Raw genomic sequence first — 18693 nt, forward strand, 5'->3', positions numbered from 1 at the left:
ACTAGCCTTACCAACATGGTGAAACCCAGTCTCTACTAAAAATACAAAAATCAGCTGGGTGCGGTGGTGCATGTCTGTAATCTGAGCTACTCGGGAGGCTGAGGCAGGAGAATCTCTCGAACACAGGAGGTGGAGGCTGCAGTGAGCCAAGATCACCCCATTGCACTCCAGCCTGGGTGACAGAGCAAGACTTTGTCTCAAAAAAAAAAAAAAAAAATTAATGTTTTTGGATGTCAGGTACAATAGTTTTTGCACACAAATCATCACTAATAGCTAAAAGGTTAAAATGTCTTATGTTATTTTTAGCTAAGATGTTCTATCGCTATTATTTATATATTAGAAAAAGATACAGATCCAACTGCATGTTTCTCTTTCTCTCCCCCTCCCTTTACTAGTTCCTTAGTCTCACCGCACTAATTCTGTGACATGAAAATTCATAGTCATGGGGTCCTCTGTGCTTTTACTATACAGTAATAACAATTTCTAAGGAAGAAATGCTATTATCCAGCAGTGGCACAAAGCCTGATTTGTAATATGTGGAGTGTGGTATTTTGGTTATTATAGTTTCAAACAATCTAATCTGTAGATTTTTTTCATGTAGTTATGGTAATTTAAATATTTCTCATGAGTGCTCTTAGTTTTGTTAACAGTTAATTTTAAAAACTGTTAACTTGCTATACAAGTTGAACATTCATACACAAAAGTGCACACATTATTCAATTTGTTGTACAATTTGTTGTACAAAAAGTTGCTCTTATCTCTGCCAATCAAGCAACAAATATTTCAAGTGCCTATTATACCTCAGGTAATAGGGGGACACAGAGTCGTATGCACATAGTTCCTAGTTTTGAAACCTTTACAATTCAAAGAATTTTAAAACAAACAGAACCATGCAGCATGGAATGGGAAGAGAGAAGGTGCAATTTGAGCAGAGATCTCACGTAGAGAAAAGTATGCAAAAAGAAGGACTGGAGCCACATTATGAATAGCTTTGAAGGGTATGATGAAGAATGCTCTTTTCTAGCTTCAGGAAGGCTTATCAGGAAAGGAAGAAGCCTTGGGAGTAAACTTTATTGAACTGGTATTTTAAGACCATTCAGAAAAGTTTCTCTAAAGTGACCATTTGGAACATATAAAATGACAGCCAACATTTGGTAACTTATCACTGTCAGTTCTAAGTACTGTCTACACATCAACTCATTTAATCCTCAGAGCAGCTCTAGAAGGTGAGGACTATTACTTCTATTTTTCAGATAAATGAAGCATGGAGAGGTTAAGTAATTTGCCCAAGATCACCCAGCTAGGAAGTAGCAAAGTTGAATTTTGAAGCTGGACAGTTCAGCTCCAGAACCTGGACTCTAGTTCTATTCCCAGTCAATTCATCCAGTTTATCATACATCCCCATGGATCATACACTTTAAACATTCTCAGAGTAGTAGACACAACAACTAAATACATATTATAACGTACTGTGATAACCACTCATACAGACGTTAGCAGTCTATGTTATAAGAGCACAGACTGGTGGCTAGTAGTTGAGTAGGGGTATGTGGTGGAAGACAGTGGTGAGGAAAGGGTCTAAGGGGTATGTGGTGAAGACAGTGATGAGGAAGGGTTCTACAGTAGTGACGTGTTGCTTGAGACAAGTTACTGAATGTTTTCTTCTGTTAAATGAAAGTAACATCTACCCAGTTGTCTGAAAGAACTTTAGGAAGATCACATAGAGCAAGATTTTAACAGTGGCCATTGTCAAGAGTGAACACCGGCAGCCTTCTTTAAGTTGTGTGACCCCTGGTTGGAAGTGGTGGTTTATGCCTGTAATCCTGGCATTTTGGGAGGCTGAGGCAAGAGAATCCATTGAGCCCAGGAGTTCGAGACCAGCCTGGGCAACATAGGGAGACCCTGTCTTTATTTATATATATATAAAAAAGTGTGACCCTGTTCCCCAATCCCAACAAAGCCAATTGATTCAAAGTGGGCACCTGACCCATCCTGGGTCAGTCTATTTCCCAAGACACTGGAGTTAGGATTCAGAGATGTTGGTTTGTCCCTGTCTGCTATGACTTAAACTGAGGTAATGTACACCCAGGAGCTATGCAATGACCATAGACTGCCATGGGCATGGAACAGCAAAGAAGAGAATGAAATAAGCTATATAGTGAATGAGAGAAACAAGAGACTTTGTAGACATAGAAAGCCAGAAAAAGTAGTTGCCTGATTCCTGACAATGTTCCAGTCCCTCATAAACTTACTGAGACAGAACTCTGTATCCCTAGCAATCAATTCCTTTAAGCTTGTTGAGTGAATTATTTGTAATCAAAAGCACCTTGACTAGTAACTAAAATATATTGTTATGAAATTAGAGAAGACAATCATCAAAAATAAAAAAAATTGCTAGTCTATAAATGAGAATTATTGAGTGATGGGATGAATTGAAATTCATATGTTGAAGCCTTAACCGGCACTGTGACTCTATTTGGAAATAAGGCTTTTAGGAGGTAATTATAGTTAAATGAGGTCATAAGGGTGGTAACGCATATAGCTTTAAAAGAAGAGAACGTGACCTCCTCTCTCCCTGCTTTCCCCCACCTCCCACAGGCCACATGTGTCTCGCTCTTGCTTTCTTTCTCTTCAAGGAAAGGCCACATGAGCACACAGGGAGAAGGCAGCTGTCTGTGAGCCAGGAAGAGAACTCTCACCAGGACCTGAACATGCTGGCACCTTGATCTTGGACTTCCAGCCTTCGGAACAGTGAGAAAATAAATTTCCATTGTTTAAGCCACCTAAATCTATGGTATTTTATGGCAGCCTGAGCACACTAAAACATCGGGGAAAATAAAACTTTCCAAATATGTGACTATTTCAAAATTTAAATAATGATTTTCAAATTAAAAAGTAACACATTTACTGAGAAATTTATAAAATTCAGAGAGTAAGATAAAAATAACTCATTTTTCAGAGATATCTATTGTTAATTTTATAGCCTTATTTTAAGCATCTATATAACTTTTAAAACAAACTTAGCTTCATACAATGTAGCTTTTAATCTTATTTTTCACATTATATAGTCTACTTTTGAATAAATTTTATGTAAATATTTGACAAATTTATTATATGTAAATAAGTTATATATTTATGTATAATATATAATTATTTATATATAATAATTTATTAATAATTTATATATAATTTAATAATAAATAAAAGATGTAAAATTGACTTGTAAGAGAGCCCATAATTCTTTTAAATCCAAATCCACATAATTGTTTTTTTTTTTTTTTTTTTTAGTTTTTTCTTTTTTTTTTTTTCTTTTATTATTATTATTATTATTATTATTATTATTATACTTTAGGTTTTATGGTACATGTGCGCAATGTGCAGGTAAGTTACATATGTATACATGTGCCATGCTGGTGTGCTGCACCCACCAACTCGTCATCTAGCATTAGGTATATCTCCCAATGCTATCCCTCCCCCCTCCCCCCACCCCACAACAGTCCCCAGAGTGTGATGTTCCCCTTCCTGTGTCCATGTGTTCTCATTGTTCAATTCCCACCTATGAGTGAGAATATGCGGTGTTTGGTTTTTTGTTCTTGCGATAGTTTACTGAGAATGATGATTTCCAATTTCATCCATGTCCCTACAAAGGACACGAACTCATCATTTTTTATGGCTGCATAGTATTCCATGGTGTATATGTGCCACATTTTCTTAATCCAGTCTATCATTGTTGGACATTTGGGTTGGTTCCAAGTCTTTGCTATTGTGAATAATGCCGCAATAAACATACGTGTGCAAGTGTCTTTATAGCAGCATGATTTATAGTCCTTTGGGTATATACCCAGTAATGGGATGGCTGGGTCGAATGGAATTTCTAGTTCTAGATCCCTGAGGAATCGCCACACTGACTTCCACAAGGGTTGAACTAGTTTACAGTCCCACCAACAGTGTAAAAGTGTTCCTATTTCTCCACATCCTCTCCAGCACCTGTTGTTTCCTGACTTTTTAATGATTGCCATTCTAACTGGTGTGAGATGGTATCTCATTGTGGTTTTGATTTGCATTTCTCTGATGGCCAGTGATGGTGAGCATTTTTTCATGTGTTTTTTGGCTGCATAAATGTCTTCTTTTGAGAAGTGTCTGTTCATGTCCTTCGCCCACTTTTTGATGGGGTTGTTTGTTTTTTTCTTGTAAATTTGTTGGAGTTCATTGTAGATTCTGGATATTAGCCCTTTGTCAGATGAGTAGGTTGCAGAAATTTTCTCCCATTTTGTAGGTTGCCTGTTCACTCTGATGGTAGTTTCTTTTGCTGTGCAGAAGCTCTTGAGTTTAATGAGATCCCATTTGTCAATTTTGGCTTTTGTTGCCATTGGTTTTGGTGTTTTAGACATGAAGTCCTTGCCCATGCCTATGTCCTGAATGGTAATGCCTAGGTTTTCTTCTAGGGTTTTTATGGTTTTAGGTCTAACATTTAAGTCTTTAATCCATCTTGAATTGATTTTTGTATAAGGTGTAAGGAAGGGATCCAGTTTCAGCTTTCTACATATGGCTAGCCAGTTTTCCCAGCACCATTTATTAAATAGGGAATCCTTTTCCCATTTCTTGTTTTTCTCAGGTTTGTCAAAGATCAGATACTTGTAGATATGTGGCATTATTTCTGACGGCTCTGTTCTGTTCCATTGATCTATATCTCTGTTTTGGTACCAGTACCATGCTGTTTTGGTTACTGTAGCCTTGTAGTATAGTTTGAAGTCAGGTAGTGTGATGCCTCCAGCTTTGTTCTTTTGGCTTAGGATTGACTTGGTGATGTGGGCTCTTTTTTGGTTCCATATGAACTTTAGAGTAGTTTTTTCCAATTCTGTGAAGAAAGTCATTGGTAGCTTGATGGGGATGGCATTGAATCTGTAAATTACCTTGGGAAGGATGGCCATTTTCATGATATTGATTCTTCCTACCCATGAGCATGGAATGTTCTTCCATTTGTTTGTATCCTCTTTTATTTCCTTGAGCAGTGGTTTGTAGTTCTCCTTGAAGAGGTCTTTCACATCCCTTGTAAGTTGGATTACTAGGTATTTTATTCTCTTTGAAGCAATTGTGAATGGGAGTTCACTCATGATTTGGCTCTCTGTTTGTCTGTTATTGATGTATAAGAATGCTTGTGATTTTTGCACATTGATTTTGTATCCTGAGACTTTGCTGAAGTTGCTTATCAGCTTAAGGAGATTTTGGGCTGAGACAATGGGGTTTTCTAGATATACTATCATGTCATCTGCAAACAGGGACAATTTGACTTCCTCTTTTCCTAATTGAATACCCTTGATTTCCTTCTCCTGCCTAATTGCCCTGGCCAGAACTTCCAACACTATGTTGAATAGAAGTGGTGAGAGAGGGCATCCCTGTCTTGTGCCAGTTTTCAAAGGGAATGCTTCCAGTTTTTGCCCATTCAGTATGATATTGGCTGTGGGTTTGTCATAAATAGCTCTTATTATTTTGAGATACGTCCCATCAATTCCTAATTTATTGAGAGTTTTTAGCATGAAGGGTTGCTGAATTTTGTCAAAGGCCTTTTCTGCATCTATTGAGATAATCATGTGGTTTTTGTCTTTGGTTCTGTTTATATGCTGGATTACATTTATTGATTTGCGTATATTGAACCAGCCTTGCATCCCAGGGATGAAGCCCACTTGATCATGGTGGATAAGCTTTTTGATGTGCTGCTGGATTCTGTTTGCCAGTATTTTATTGAGGATTTTTGCATCAATGTTCATCAAGGATATTGGTCTAAAATTCTCTTTTTTTGTTGTGTCTCTGCCAGGCTTTGGTATCAGGATGATGCTGGCCTCATAAAATGAGTTAGGGAGGATTCCCTCTTTTTCTATTGATTGGAATAGTTTCAGAAGGAATGGTACCAGCTCCTCCTTGTACCTCTGGTAGAATTCGGCTGTGAATCCATCTGGACCTGGACTTTTTTTGGTTGGTAAGCTATTGATTATTGCCACAATTTCAGCTCCTGTTATTGGTCTATTCAGAGATTCAACTTCTTCCTGGTTTAGTCTTGGGAGGGTGTATGTGTTGAGGAATTTATCCATTTCTTCTAGATTTTCTAGTTTATTTGCATAGAGGTGTTTGTAATATTCTCTGATGGTAGTTTGTATTTCTGTGGGATCGGTGGTGATATCCCCTTTATCATTTTTTATTGCATCTATTTGATTCTTCTCTCTTTTTTTCTTTATTAATCTTGCTAGCGGTCTATCAATTTTGTTGATCCTTTCAAAAAACCAGCTCCTGGATTCATTAATTTTTTGAAGGGTTTTTTGTGTCTCTATTTCCTTCAGTTCTGCTCTGATTTTAGTTATTTCTTGCCTTCTGCTAGCTTTTGAATGTGTTTGCTCTTGCTTTTCTAGTTCTTTTAATTGTGATGTTAGGGTGTCAATTTTGGATCTTTCCTGCTTTCTCTTGTGGGCATTTAGTGCTATAAATTTCCCTCTACACACTGCTTTGAATGCATCCCAGAGATTCTGGTATGTTGTGTCTTGGTTCTCGTTGGTTTCAAAGAACATCTTTATTTCTGCCTTCATTTCGTTATGTACCCAGTAGTCATTCAGGAGCAGGTTGTTCAGTTTCCATGTAGTTGAGCGGTTTTGAGTGAGATTCTTAATCCTGACTTCTAGCTTGATTGCACTGTGATCTGAGAGACAGTTTGTTACAATTTCTGTTCTTTTACATTTATTGAGGAGAGCTTTACTTCCAAGTATATGGTCAATTTTGGAATAGGTGTGGTGTGGTGCTGAAAAAAATGTATATTCTGTTGATTTGGGGTGGAGAGTTCTGTAGATGTCTATTAGGTCCGCTTGGTGCAGAGCTGAGTTCAATTCCTGGGTATCCTTGTTGACTTTCTGTCTCGTTGATCTGTCTAATGTTGATAGTGGGGTGTTAAAGTCTCCCATTATTAATGTGTGGGAGTCTAAGTCTCTGTGTAGGTCACTCAGGACTTGCTTTATGAATCTGGGTGCTCCTGTATTGGGTGCATATATATTTAGGATGGTTAGCTCTTCTTGTTGAATTAATCCCTTTACCATTCTGTAATGGCCTTCTTTGTCTCTTTTGATCTTTGTTGGTTTAAAGTCTGTTTTATCAGAGACTAGGATTGCAACCCCTGCCTTTTTTTGTTTTCCATTTGCTTGGTAGATCTTCCTCCATCCTTTTATTTTGAGCCTATGTGTGTCTCTGCACGTGAGATGGGTTTCCTGAATACAGCACACTGATGGGTCTTGAGTCTTTATCCAGTTTGCCAGTCTGTGTCTTTTAATTGGAGCATTTAGTCCATTTACATTTAAAGTTAATATTGTTATGTGTGAATGTGATCCTGTCATTATGATGTTAGCTGGATATTTTGCTCATTAGTTGATGCAGTCTCTTCCTAGTCTCGATGGTCTTTACATTTCGGTATGATTTTGCAGTGGCTGGTACCGGTTGTGCCTTTCCATGTTTAGCGCTTCCTTCAGGAGCTCTTTTAGGGCAGGCCTGGTGGTGACAAAATCTCTCAGCATTTGCTTGTCTGTAAAGTATTTTATTTCTCCTTCACTTATGAAGCTTAGTTTGGCAGGATATGAAATTCTGGGTTGAAAATTCTTTTCTTTAAGAATGTTGAATATTGGCCCCCACTCTCTTCTGGCTTGTAGGGTTTCTGCCGAGAGATCCGCTGTTAGTCTGATGGGCTTCCCTTTGATGGTAACCCGACCTTTCTCTCTGGCTGCCCTTAACATTTTTTCCTTCATTTCAACTTTGGTGAATCTGACAATTATGTGTCTTGGAGTTGCTCTTCTCGAGGAGTATCTTTGTGGCGTTCTCTGTATTTCCTGAATCTGAATGTTGGCCTGCCTTGCTAGATTGGGGAAGTTCTCCTGGATAATATCCTGCAGAGTGTTTTCCAACTTGTTTCCATTCTCCCCGTCACTTTCAGGTACACCAATCAGACGTAGATTTGGTCTTTTCACATAGTCCCACATTTCTTGGAGGCTTTGCTCGTTTCTTTTTATTCTTTTTTCTCTAAACTTCCCTTCTCGCTTCATTTCATTCATTTCATCTTCCAGGGCTGATACCCTTTCTTCCATTTGATCGCATCGGCTCCTGAGGCTTCTGCATTCTTCACGTAGTTCTCGAGCCTTGGTTTTCAGCTCCATCAGCTCCTTTAAGCACTTCTCTGTATTGGTTATTCTAGTTATACATTCTTCTAAATTTTTTTCAAAGTTTTCAACTTCTTTGCCTTTGGTTTGAATATCCTCCCGTAGCTCGGAGTAATTTGATCGTCTGAAGCCTTCTTCTCTCAGCTCGTCAAAGTCATTCTCCGTCCAGCTTTGTTCCGTTGCTGGTGAGGAACTGCGTTCCTTTGGAGGAGGAGAGGTACTCTGGTTTTTAGAGTTTCCAGTTTTTCTGCTCTGTTTTTTCCCCATCTTTGTGGTTTTATCTACTTTTGGTCTTTGATGATGGTGATGTGCAGATGGGTTTTTGGTGTGGATGTCCTTTCTGTTAGTTTTCCTTCTAACAGACAGAACCCTCAGCTGCAGGTCTGTTGGAGTACCTGGCCGGTCGTGTGAGGTGTCAGTCTGCCCCTGCTGGGGGGTGCCTCCCAGTTAGGCTGCTCGGGGGTCAGGGGTCAGGGACCCACTTGAGGAGGCAGTCAGCCCGTTCTCAGATCTCCAGCTGCGTGCTGGGAGAACCACTGCTCTCCTCACAGCTGTCAGACAGGGACATTTAAGTCTGCAGAGGTTACTGCTGTCTTTTTGTTTGTCTGTGTCCTGCCCCCAGAGGTGGAGCCTACAGAGGCAGGCAGGCCTCCTTGAGCTGTGGTGGGCTCCACCCAGTTCAAGCTTCCAGGCTGCTTTGTTTACCTAAGCGAGCCTGGGCAATGGCGGGCGCCCCTCCCCCAGCCTCGCTGCCGACTTGCTGTTTGATCTCAGACTGCTGTGCTAGCAATCAGGGAGACTCCGTGGGCGTAGGACCCTCTGAGCCAGGTGCGGGCTATACTCTCCTGGGGCACGGTTTCCTAAGCCCGTCGGAAAAGCACAGTATTCGGGTGGGAGTGGCCCGATTTTCCAGGTGCCGTCTGTCACCCCTGGAAGGGAACTCCCTGACCCCTTGCGCTTCCCGAGTGAGGCAATGCCTCGCCCCTGCTTCGGCTGGCGCACGGTGCACTCACCCACTGACCTGCGCCCACTGTCTGGCACTCCCTAGTGAGATGAACACGGTACCTCAGATGGAAATGCAGAAATCACCCGTCTTCTGCGTCGCTCGCGCTGGGAGCTGTAGACCGGAGCTGTTCCTATTCGGCCATCTTGGCTCCTCCCCCCCAAATCCACATAATTGTAACACATAATTGACTGACTACCTCTGCATTATCACCTTAGAATCAACCATGACCCATCTGCGGGCCTCTAACCAGAGCATTAATATATATGATCTCCCCAAATACTGTGTACCAAAGCCTGACTAAAAACTCATCATTCCCTTCATCAATTTTTCTTTTCTTTTTTTTTTTTTTTTTGAGATGGAGTCTCACTCTGTCGCCCAGGCTGGAGTGCAGTGGCACAATCTCAGCTCACTGCAAGCTCTGCCTCCCAGGTTCACGCCATTCTCCTGCCTCAGCCTCCCGAGTAGCTGGGGCTACAGACACCCACCACCATGTCTGGCTAATTTTTTTGTATTTTTAGTAGAGACGGGGTTTCACCGTGTTAGCCAGCATGGTCTCGATCTCCTGACTTCGTGAGCCACCTGCCTCGGCCTCCCAAAGTGCTGGGATTACAGGTGTGTTCCACTGCGCCTGGCCCAATTTTTCTTCACTCTTAACAAGGATGTCTCTTAAAACTACTTTTTAAACACTACCACTACCACTGTACATATCCTAAAGAGCACCTGATCATTTCTGCAGATGACGAAATTATGCAAAACTAACAGGTTAGATTAGGAAAGGACATACAAAGTGGGGAAGAGGGTGGGGAAAGTGCAATGAGAGAGTGAAAGAAAGAGATATTACCAGGACTCTATGACTTGTTATCCTTATGCCTGCAAAACTGTAATACATCTCCAAAGCTCCTAGCAGGGAGTGGCTAACTCTTGCAGTAGGAATTATCAAGTTTAAAGTGATAAAAACTGAACTGTTAAAAAAAGTATTTTCTTCTTCTTTTTTTTTTTTAAGAGACAAGTTCTTGCTTTGTTGCCCAGGTTGGAGTGCAGTGGCGTGATCATAGCTCACTTTAACCTCAAACTCCTGGCCTCAAGCAATTCTCCTACCTTGGCCTCCCAGAGTGCTGGGATTACAGGTGTGACCCACTGCCCCAAGCCACTTTTAAATAATGTAACATTGGACTAAAATTTGGTTGCTTTGGTCATTGTCTCTGTGGGGGGTAAACTAAACAAACTTCAAAACCATGACTGGAGTTTGCAATCCCTCAGATGACTTACTGAACTTAGGGTGTTAAATGTTTAAATGAAAAATTTGAAACAAAGATTAGAGATGATACTAGTTATCTGCTAATTACCAATGTAACTATTACATTAAGTACTGAAATGGATTATACAATGGTATTTTGAAACATAAAATATTACCTAAGTACAAGTGATATGTGATGACAACTTTTAGAAATTTGTCAAGAATGTCTAATTTTAATAAACGAGAATACTAAATCATAGTAGTCCTCAGAACAGTTACATTGTTATAGATTGTCCTTGAAAATTGGCAGTAAAAAATTTTTTTAAAGAAAAGTTACATCATTAAAATTTTTATAATGTCAACCTCTAAACACAACAGCAGAGTTTACTGAAGAATATGACTAATTATTGGGAAATATGTCAGGCTAAAGAGAATTCAATAGATCTTGATATTTTGAGGACATAGCTCACACTAGAAATAAAGTTTAATTTTAGAGCATCTGAAAAAGTCTATTTACAAAAAAAACAAAAAATGTTTCAAATCTAGACAAATATGAACTGCTAGGCCTTCTAACCAGTTACACATGTTAGAAGAAATAAATTATTTGGCCAGGTGTGGTGGCTCACTCCTGTAGCTCACTCCTGTAGGTGGATCACTTGAGGTCAGGGGTTCGAGACCAGCCTGACCAACATGGTGAAACCCTGTCTCCACTAAAAATACAAAAATTAGCCAGGCATGGTGGTGCATGCTTGTAATCCCAGCTACTTGGGAGGCTGAGATGGGAGGATCACTTGAACCCAGGAGGTGGAGGTTGCAGTGAACTGAGATTGCACCACTGCACTCCAGCCTGGGCGACAGAGAGAGACTGTCTTAAAAAAAAAAAAGAAAAGAAAAGAAAAATAAATTATTTGACATAAAATATAATATTGAAGAGAACAGAAAGGATGTTATAAATTTTCACAGGCTATGAAGGACAGATCACTGGACACCGGTGATTAACCAATGAAAACACAGTTCTGGGGGTCCCTCTACCTAAGACCTCAATGAGGATTGTGCTTGTACCAGGTTGTCTGGGAGCGATGATCAGACTGACTGCTTTTGCATGCTCTTCTGGTTCTGGAGTGTAGCAGCTTCTTAAAATTCCCCATCTGTTCTGTCCATCGAGAAAAGTGAACAACTTAGCCACTGGGAAAACTTTGAACAACTGAAGTGATTCATAGACGAAATAGACTAAGAAGTAAATTCTTCATTGCTAGAGGTGTTCAAGCAAAGTTTGATAAACACTTGCTAGGGTGTGGCTGAAGAGATTTATGTAAGCGAGTGGTTCAGTTAGGCTTGTTCTCAGGTTTTTTCCAACTCTGAGAATTTATGATTCTTTGTTCTTCAGAAAAACCACAGGAGAGAGACCAGAACCACTAACTCATTGAGATAATCTAACCAAGAGCCCAGCTGAAGCACTACTCATTATACACACACATTTCTTTTTTTTTTGAGACGGAGTCTTGCTCTGTTGCCCAGGCTGGAGTGCAGTGGCACCATCTCGGCTCACTGCCAGCTCCGCCTCCCGGGTTTACGCCATTCTCCTGCCTCAGCCTCCCGAGTAGCTGGGACTACAGGCACCTGCCACCAGGCCCAGCTAATTTTTTGTATTTTTAGTAGAGATGGGGTTTCACCGTGTTAGCCAGGATGGTCTCGATCTCCTGACCTTGTGATCCGCCCGCCTTGGCCTCCCAAAGTGCTGGGATTACAGGCGTGAGCCACCGCGCCCGGCCACATTTCTTGATTTAGGAAAAAAACAAACGAAGCAGGATGGCTCAAAGCTACTTCAATGGGAGTGAAAGAAGAGTGTCTTTCCCATTGCTAGGCTGTTATATATGCTGTTTATTTCTAAAACCTGCCAGGGAAGGAGAAGGAGTCTAGGCCTCTTATGCCATGGATTAACATGGAAGAGGCCTGGGAACAACCTGGGGAATTGCTACTAAGAAAGTTTATCTAAAAATAATGTCCAGCCAGGTGCAGTGGCTTATGCCTGTAATCCCAGCACATTGGGAGGCTGAGGCAGGCTGATTGCTTGAGCTCTGGAATTCAAAACCAGCCTGGGCAACATGGTGAAATCCCATCTCTACAAAAATTAGCCGGTGTGGTGGCATGTGCCTGCAGTCCCAGCTACTCGGAAGGCAGAGGAAGGAGGATCACTTGATCCTGGAGGTTGAGGCTGCAGTGAGCTGGGAATATGCCACTGCACTCCAACCTGGGCAACAGAGAGAGACTTTGTCTCAAAAAAATTAAATAAAAATAAAAAGTGTCCTTTTTACTTCATGATGCACAACCGAGTACTGTGAATAAAAATTCTCCTTCTATGAATTTATCCCCAGGAAATAACAGAACAAGTACACCAAGCCAAATGTTCAAGGATGTTTATGAAAACATTTATACCAATTTAAAAAATTGGCATCAACCTAAATATTCAACAATATGAGACTGGTTAAATATACTGTGGTCCAGTTAGATCTAAAATAATGACATACCTACTTTTGACAAGGAAACATATCTACAACATAAGTAAAAACCTAATGTTTAAGAACAATGTGGGGCCGGGCGTGGTGGCTCACGCCTGTAATCCCAGCACTTTGGGAGGCCGAGGCGGGTGGATCACGAGGTCAGGAGATCAAGACCATCCTGGCTAACACAGTGAAACCCCATCTCTACTAAAAATACAAAAAATTAGCCGGGCGTGGTGGCGGGCGCCTGTAGTCCCAGCTATTCGGGAGTCTGAGGCAGGAGAATAGCGTGAACCCGGGAGGTGGAGCTTGTAGTGAGCCGAGATCGCGCCACTGCACTCCGGCCTGGGCAAAAGAGCGAAACTCCGTCTCAAAAAAAAAAAAAATAAATAAAAGAATGTTATGATTATGTATCTGTAGAATCACAAGCATATACAAGCAGACAGACAGACATACATACAAAACATTATCAGTCCCATAAAACAAATACGTAATCCCATATACTAAATTGTAAATAAATCACTATTCTCTGACTAGCATTAGATAAGTAACTCCTATTAACTGAAAAATAATATGTAATAAAATCAGTCCCAGTGTCATATATTTTTAATTAATCAGAGTTATTACTTTTTGTAACCCCTACTGATACGGTTTGGCTCTGTGTCCCCACCCAAATCTCATCTTGAATTGTAATAATCCCCACGTGTCATAGGAGGGTCCCAGTGGGAGGTAACTGCATCATGGGGGTGGGTTTTTCCATTCTGTTCTTGTGACAGTGAGTAAGTCTCATAAGTCTCCTGAGATCTGATGGTTTTATAAAGCGGAGTTCCCCTGCATACACTGTCTCTTGCCTGCTGCCACTTAAGATGTGCCTTTCACCTTCTGCCATGATTGTGCGGCCTCTCTAGCCATGTGGAACTGTGAGTCCATTAAACCTCTTTTTCTTTATAAATTACCCAGTCTTGGGTATGTCTTTATAAGCAGCATGAGAATACACTAATACACTTACTATTTCTTTTCTTTCTTTCTTTTTTTTTTTTTTTGAGACACAGTCTCGTTCTATCGCCCAGGCTGCAGTGCAATGACATGATCTTGACTCACTGAAACCTCTACCTACGGGGTTCAAGCAATTCTCTTGCTTCAGCCTCCTGAGTAGGGATCACAGGTGCGCTCCACCATGTCCGGCTAATTTTTGTATTTTTAGTAGAGATGGGGTTTCACTATATTGGCCAGGGTGGTCTCGAACTCCTGACCTCAAGTGATTTACCAACCTCGGCCTCCCAAAGCGCTGGATTACAGGCATGAGCCACTGCGCCTGGCCTACTATTTCTTAAAGTAGGTCATAGTTTGATTATTTTATACTGGCATTTGTGAAGACACACACAGGTAACAGTATACTGGTTCTGGTATTGAGAAATTGGAACTTAGTATCTGAAACACTTTTTCTTTTTAAAAACAAATGTTTAAAAAATTAGGTAAGAACTGGAATCTCAGTGAGATTCCATATGAGAAACACATGGAAATGAGTTGAGCCATCTGAGAATGGATATTAAGAATTAGTGGAAGAGGTTATGCTCAAAGAATGGGACTCTCAGTTAACATAACCACTATGTAGGTACTAAGACTTCATTTATTCAACAAATACCATAAAACTACCAGGTTCCAGGCACTTTTGTAGACACTGGGGCTTGGAGCTTATATTGTTGTGATGGCACAGAAAAACAAAAACAAATCAATAAACTATCAGATGCTAAGTACTATGCCATAATTATAAAAAGGACGATGTGATATGAGAATGGTTATGGCAATGCTTTGTATCAGGTGGTTAAGGAGGGCTTTTTGAAGCAGGTAACATTTCAGCTGAGATCTGAATGACAAGGAGCTAGCCATTCAAAAATTAGGGGAAAGAGCATTCTGAGCAGTGTCAAAGGTGGGAACAAATGGGTCAAATCCCAGGAACTAGAAGGTGTATGACGCTGAAATTGCAGTGGGGAGAGAGGGAAAGCAGCAAGAGATGGACGTTTAGCAGGCATGGTGGCTCACACCCGTAATCCCAACACTTTGGGAAGCCAAGATGAGTGGATTGCTTAAGCCCAGGAGTTCGAGACCAGCCTGGGCAACACAGTGAGACTCTGTCTCTATTATAAATAAATAAATAAATAAATAAAATACAGCCAGGTGTGGTAACCTGTGCCTGTGGTTCCAGCTACTTGGGAGGCTGAGGCAGGAGGACTGCTTGAGCCCAGGAGTTCAAGGCTGCAGTGAACTATGATTGCACGACTGTACTCCCACCTGGGCAACAAAGTGAGACTCCATGTCAAAAAAAAAAAAAAAAGTTTAGAAAGGTGGTCAGGGACCAGATCATATAGGATTTTGAAAATAGGGTAGACAGTTTAGATTTTATTCTAAATGGAATGGGGAGCCATTAGAGGGTTTTAACTAGAGAAATGCATGATCTGATTTACATTTTAAAATGATCACCCTGGCTGCTATGTGGATAAAAGAATAGGGGGAAAGAATGAAAGTAGCTATGCTAATTAGGAGGTTATTATAGTTGTCCGGGGTTGTAGGTATAGTTTTGGGGATCGCAGGCATTTGGATAGTATTTAGAATCAAGAGTTACCTAGAGGAATATGTAGATAGAGGAGAGCAGGGAACTCACAACAGAGCCCTGGGGCACTCCAACAATTAGAGAAGACGATGAACAGCAAAAGGAGCTGGATTACAGGCTGGTATGGTATAATGGAAGCCTCGAGAGAAGAAAAGTTTCCAGAAGTGCATGGTCAATGGTCTCAAACACTGGTAAGGTTTAATAAAATATAAATAAAGAAGTGACCATTGAATTTAACAATAAGGAAGTCATTGGTGACCTTGAAAATAGTGAGCTCAGTAGATGGTGATGATGGAAGATTAGACAAAAGTGACATACACTGTCAATTTCTGAAGAGTATAAACAATAAATGCAAAAGTCTACCTTCTTAATATTCTCTTAACACAATGGGCATTCATGTAATATAATAGCCCTTTCTAGAAAAGTATTAAATATGCAATATCATCACTCATAGAGAATTATTTCCAAATCTCAAAATGAGACTAAAAGAAGTTTTAACTGCTTCTCTTCTAAGTCTATGGCACAAGTGGTAGGAGATTCTCCTGTATAATCCTGAAATTATACTAAATTTTAATTTGTTTTAAATTTTTCTTGGAATTAAACTCTTGCTTTTTATCCCTAAAACAGTTACCTAGTTAGGTTCTTATTATTTTATACCTGAATTACTACAAGTTTCCTAGCTATTGTCTAGGACTCTAGGCATCTCCTTATCCATCTTGAATCCTAATACAGATTAATCTTCCCAAAAAGCCATTCCATTACAATCCTCTCAAGCTTAAACGTTTTTGATTTTGTTTTTGTTTTTGTTTTTAACCTATCAAGCATGACTTCCTCTTTTCCTTTCCACCAACCCAAAGCTTTCTGGACTACCAATCTTTTCCATGAGAAAGCCCATTCCTAACTAACTCCTTTCCACACTGATCTTTGACTTACTTCGTACTCTTCCCCAGAGTTTACAGAAGCCATCTAGGCTATAAATGGTTACTGTAGGGTGTTGGTGTACCAACCAAAGGTCATGAATTTCACCTCCTCATGGGTAAATTTCACTCTGTTCCATGGACAGACTGTAGTGTTAACTTCAGCCAAACTTCTCCAAAACTTAGGGCACTAATCACAAATGTGACCATGAAAAAGGAAAGGACAGATCAATGCAAATGAACCACTTCAGGAAAAATTCAGCACAATTTGACAGCTCTATAGTTATATCAACCTATTCATTTCTTTAGAATATTCTTAACATGTTATGGATGTATATCTACTAATGGGTTAAATTCCACAATCACTGAAATATTTTTGGCTTCTCATTTATGTGTTCCAGTCTCAAAGGAATATGTTATGTGTACCTGCTTTTTTTTTTTTTTTTTTTGAGACGGAGTCTTGTTCTGTCACCCAGGCTGGAGTGCCGTGGTGCGATCCCGGCTCACTGCAACCTCTGCCTCCTGGGTTCAAGTGTTTTTCCTGCCTCAGCCTCCAGAGTAGCTGGGATTACAGGCACCTGCCACCATGTCCAGCTAATTTTTTGTATTTTTAGTACAGATGGGGTTTTACCATGTTGGTCAGGCTGGTCTCAAACTCCTAACTTCAAGTGATCCACCCGTCTTGGCCTCCCAAAGTGCTGGGATTACAGGTATGAGCCACTGCACCTGGCCATGTGTACCTGTTTTAAGTGAGAATTGTAAAGGATCTTAGAAATCATCCTAACCTAACCTACTTCCAGATGAGGAAAATAAGGTACAAAGACATCAACTTCCTTGCTTAAATAATATACTAGAAACCAGGCAATAGCAAACTGGAATTCAAGTTTCTTGATACCTAGTACAAGTCATTTTATATACCATGAAAAGTCTTCAAGCAGAGAATAAGAGTCAAAGTTGACATTAGTGACAAGTGTGAAAAATAGTGACCACGGCTATAAGTGAAAGAGCAATTTTATGTGTACACTATTATTTTATTATTAGTTATACATAAATATTCTCATCTACAGAACAGTATTTTCTAATATGAAAATACTCTTTATTCTTGGTCTTGTTAATCCACAACAAAACTTAAACTATTTATTTTAATCCTCAACACTCTATTATGAAAAAAGACAAGTGATCAACTTATCAACTATGATAAGTAACAAATTTATCACAGACTGACTTTTAAAAGCAATCTTCTGAACTTGAGTGTGGTTTGTTTAAATTCAACCAAGTATCTCTGCTCTACATCTACACAATAACCACCAAAGTTCAAAATTATGACTAAAACACTGTAATATCATAAGGTGCCATCTAAAAAAACAAGTTATATGTTTTTATAGTAATCTAGCTCTTTGAAAATTGGCTATTAAATTCATTGTCATGTAAACCCAAACATTCAATTAAACAAAGATGATCCCCATCAACCTGAGTTGTGAATTGTTTTATCAAGTTAGTCCTCATGAAGCAGCATAGAGCAGTAGTAAAGGGCTCAACTCCGAAGTCTGTCAACCAGCTCCGCTACTTGCTAGTTGTTTGGATTTGTACAAGTTACACAACATCTCTTCCCTCAGTATTTCACCTAATTAAATGGGGATAATAGTATCAACTTTGAGAGGGCAGTTACAAGGATTGAGTTATTATCTATGTAACTTTTAGAATGATGCATGGCTCATAGTGTATGCCATATAAGTGTTTGTTGAATTTAAAATAAAACTAAATGCTATGATATACATCTTTCCCCATTTTACAGAAGAGAATCCTAAATTTGTAAAATCATTTGCCCAAGGCCACACACTTTATCAGTAAGTGGAGGATCATCTTGAAGCCCATGGTATTACATGAATTCGGACAGTTCCTCCTTTTGTTCTGTATGTCTCTCCTTTTTAAAGCTCTCAATTTAAGTACTACGGGAAAAGTCTAGATCATGTGGTTCCAGAAACAACAAGAGGATATCCAACTTGGAAACATTATCCTTATAATGCATGGCAAAACTGTACAATTACATCTGGTTATAAATAAAGTGTTTCAATGTTCTGCTTTGTGCATTAAAAAACACCTAGAGTTAATTAAAACTAAACTTGATCCCTTTATCATCAAAGGGAAATAAGCAGCTTCTGTGGGAGAAAAGATGAGGGAAAGCTGAAAAAAAAAAAAAGAGAGAAATGCCAAGAGTTGGTTTTTTTGTAGAAT

The 18693-nt window shown here is 39.8% G+C and overlaps 1 protein-coding gene across 11 annotated transcripts in view; it reads right to left on the bottom strand.

The window, feature by feature from the left end:
- Nucleotides 1–18693, bottom strand: part of ATOSA (atos homolog A) — a 111780-nt gene that overhangs the window by 38887 nt on the left and 54200 nt on the right. The window contains exon 1 of one of the 11 annotated variants that reach the window (XM_063652630.1): nt 9252–9727. The exons of the other annotated variants lie outside the window; for them this stretch is intronic. The gene's annotated coding sequence lies outside the window, so the exon portion shown is untranslated. Of the gene's footprint in view, nt 1–9251; nt 9728–18693 lie in introns of those variants that run through there. 11 annotated transcript variants of the gene reach the window in all.

Source organism: Pongo pygmaeus, chromosome 16 (genome assembly GCF_028885625.2).
Source record: "Pongo pygmaeus isolate AG05252 chromosome 16, NHGRI_mPonPyg2-v2.0_pri, whole genome shotgun sequence".
In the NCBI taxonomy this organism is placed as follows: domain Eukaryota; kingdom Metazoa; phylum Chordata; class Mammalia; order Primates; family Hominidae; genus Pongo; species Pongo pygmaeus.